Below are 3,735 nucleotides of genomic sequence, written 5' to 3'. Positions count from 1 at the left end.
CTTCTTAAAGGATCCAAACTGATATTTTCTTTATAGGCAATTTTATGAGCATTTTAAAATAATTTTGAAAAGTGGTTAGCTGTGATTTCCTTATGACCATCCACTCATGGGTTCATTCACAGCAATCCAGTAAGATTACAAATATGTTTTAAAAAAATAGTCATAGCAATTTTTGGACACATATACAAATATATTCTATTTGAAATAAACAAAAATGCTTACACAGCTCGACAGGTCCCTTGTAAGCAAACTTGCTTGACTGTATTACTGAGCAAAAACAAAGCTGAAGCACAAACACCATTCTTTTTTGACATGTATTTGGATAGGTAGGAAGACACTACTTGGTTTTTTAAAAAACTGATCTTTCCTTAAGGCCTGGTCACAGAAGTGTAAACAATGTAATGAATGCACCATTACCAGCTGTCACACCATATCTATGTCACCTGTGTATTCTGAGATCATACATATCCCTGCCAATATACCTGGGAAGGGTTGCTGTATCACAGTTACATTTAAGTTCCTGGCAAGCAGGACTGAAGAAAAGTGATTTGGAACAAGTTTTACATCCTATTTAGAACAAATCACTAGCATTCCCTAAATAACAGGTAACAATAGAAACATACTTCCTGGAACGTATCCTTTTCACTTTGGTTCATTTTTTTGTTTTGTTTTTGTTTGTGATTATATAGTTGTTTGTATCATCTGCTTATAGTACAATCCTGCCACAAACTATCAAAGCACAAGATACTATTATTCCTTCAACATCTGCATTTTTCAAGTTTCATACTCTACTACATCCCTAGTATGTCAGCAGTCCTTGAATAACAAAATAATAATAATAATAAATGGGTAAAACTCCTCTAAAAATGCAGATGTCTAGAACTATAATGGGAAGGAGACACTGAGGGAAGAGAAAAAAGCAAACACGTTCATGTGCAGGGAATGTGGTTCAAGCCTTTGGATTTAAAAACAACTTCCCCAGAGAAGGTGGTTATAATGGAATTTCCAGAAAACTTCCTTTGCCTCCACAAAAGGACCTGAAAAACCCAATCCAAACTTTTGAAAACTACAGTTATGAGATGCTATAAATGATGATCAAAGCAGTCAGAGGGAGAAGGATGAATGTATCTTCCATTCAGCTAGTTTGTAACATAGCCTCTTTAGCTGTTTATGGATCAGTAAAAACCACTGAAGTACCGGAAGTGCTTTGAAGGGTAGGGGTAGGAAAGTACTGAGCATATTACCTGTCTATATCAATAACAGGGCTTCATGGCTAGGAACAATTTCTAAACAGTAAAATGAATTCAGGATAAATCTCTCTCTCCATCATTAAATGTGGCAGGATTTAAAAAATTTTTACAAATAGATACAGTGAAAACAGAAAATGATGAGGCAGAAAACACAAAAGAATCAAAACGATGCTATAGGCTCAACAGTATTCCATGAGGCTAGAAAACCTGTTAACTTTGAAAGCCCTAGCAAAGTATCACTCTTGTTTATAAATCACTTATTTATCATATGATGGCGTGTTGAATCTCTTCTTTCCGCATACTGAAGAATCCTACATTTAGCCGTTAAGCATGCTGCATTTCTTTGCCAATCCAGTAGCTGAGCATCTTGCTCCAGTGGATTTTGGTGTGGGTAACCAGAAGCGGTCGCCGGCGCGAGGCCTTGAATGTGATGTCTGACATTGTTTGATAGTTTTCACTGATTGCTGTCTGATACTCATTTTCTGCATGCGCTGTGATTTTAATAAACTCCTTGGCAGTTTGGACGTCATTCAAAACAGTTTCTGAATCCTGTACATCTTTGGGACTAACCAACTGAACAGCACCATCTTCCTAATCGTTCCCCTGAATCTCAAGTACTCCAACCACCTGGGTGTTAGGTAGTGTGGGGGTGAACTTCCACTCTGATCTCCAGAAGTTTTTAGGCTGAAACTTGTGGCTTTCAATACATGAAATAATGGTCTGTTGTCCATCTATAGTTTTAGCATAAAGTGTACAGAAGCCATTAGAATCATGATCTTTCACATAGACCCTTAAAGCACTGTCATGGGATTCTCTCCAAGACTTCAGACCTCCATCTATGTCCTCTGGCCGGGAGTCACTTGCCTCTTTCCATAAATGATCAAACTTAAAGGAGATATTGTTTCTTGGATCTAAAAATCTGCTATTACCCAGGTCACCGTGTTCTGTAATTAAGACCTGATCTTCATATCCTTCTATCTTTACAGGTGTGAACTGATCCATGTTATGCTGGGAAAATGCATGTGCTGCCCCTTCCGTGAGAAGACAGTCATTATTAAGTAGTGGCCAGACATCGTTGAACACTTCATTAAATTCCCCGGGATGTGCATGAGTGATAAATTTAGCAGCTACTGTACCTTCTTCTCATCTGACACCCAATCCTCAAAGTCAGCCATCTTGGGCTCACAATTTTTGTTTATTGATCATTTCCTGGTTAACAGACATTCTGCTAACCATTGAAAATTTTTTGCAGCTTATTTATCTTCATAATAACTTTACACAGGAGATACCTTTATTTTTTTATGGAGAAATAAATGATGCCTAGAATTACCTCGCTGGACTAGGTTTAGGTGATCCCAATTTGGTTGGCATCATCCAAAGCATCACAGTTAGGGGCTAGTGAAACACTGCCTTCTTCTTTCCATCAGGCCTAAGCAGGGTATTGATGTTGGCCATATCAACATCATAGACCTTCTTCACGACCTGTTTGACCTGGCGCTGGTTGGCCTTGACAAGCATAATGAAAACGTGTGCTGTTGTCTTCTGTCTTCTTCATGGCTGACTTGGTGGTCAGGGGAGCTTGATGGCAGAGTGGTCACACTTGTTTCTCCTGGAGGTACTCTAATGAAGATATTTGGGCTGCTTTGGAGCTGCAGTCTCTTGGACTGCCTGAAGATGGGTGAGGTGCTGATCTTCTACTTTTATGTGTGTGTGTGGCCATGGACATCTTTCAGCATCTCTTTCTTGGCCTTCAAAGCCTTTGTTTTGACTTTTGGCTGTGAGAGGCACAGTGTCTTACTACTTTGCTTTTGGCACTGTCTTGTTTTTAATGTTTGTTTTTGAAGAGAGAGAGAGAGAGAGAGAGAGCGCGCACACAAGCATGAGTTGGGAAGGGGCAGAGAGAGAGGGAGACACAGAATACAAAGCAGGATCCATGCTTGGAGCGCTCAGCACAGCTGACATGGGGATCAAACCCACAAACTGCAGGATTATGACCTCAGCTGAAGTTGGCGGCTCAACCAAGTGAGCCACCCAGGCACCCCTGTCTGCCTTTTTTTTTTTTTACATTTTAATCCTTAGTGGACACTCTCCCAAAGGGTGAAGATAAGAAAGAAAATAGAAATGGGAACCCAAATGTGCTGGTTGCCCTGGATGGCCACACCTTAAACTTTCTGCTTGAGTTTTGGTGGGGGTGGAGGATGGGACGGAGACAGCAATAGGTTGTTAGGATATCATTGGACTTCTGTCATCCATGCTTCTCCATCATTATTCTTAATCAATGGATGTTGGTTTGTCTTACCACTCACTGGGACTTGGAGCCCCTAGTTCAGAGGATGAGTCGAGGGTAAGGCACATTCTGTCAGGCGTAACTGTATCATATAAGGGTACACCAGGTTGGCAGTACTTAAGCATTGGTATTGCCAAGGAAGGCAGTTTATACCACTCCAAGGCAGAGTTGTCACAACAGCCAAACAAAAATGGCATG

General features: G+C 40.3%; 1 pseudogene; it reads right to left on the bottom strand.

The window, feature by feature from the left end:
- Nucleotides 1-1,574: 1,574 nt before the first annotated feature.
- LOC115287748 lies at nucleotides 1,575-2,425 on the bottom strand (annotated as a pseudogene).
- Between the last annotated feature and the right edge of the window lie 1,310 nt (nucleotides 2,426-3,735).

This window comes from Suricata suricatta, chromosome 3 (genome assembly GCF_006229205.1).
Source record: "Suricata suricatta isolate VVHF042 chromosome 3, meerkat_22Aug2017_6uvM2_HiC, whole genome shotgun sequence".
Classification (NCBI taxonomy): Eukaryota; Metazoa; Chordata; class Mammalia; order Carnivora; family Herpestidae; genus Suricata; species Suricata suricatta.
This window is presented reverse-complemented; position numbering and strand designations above follow the sequence as displayed.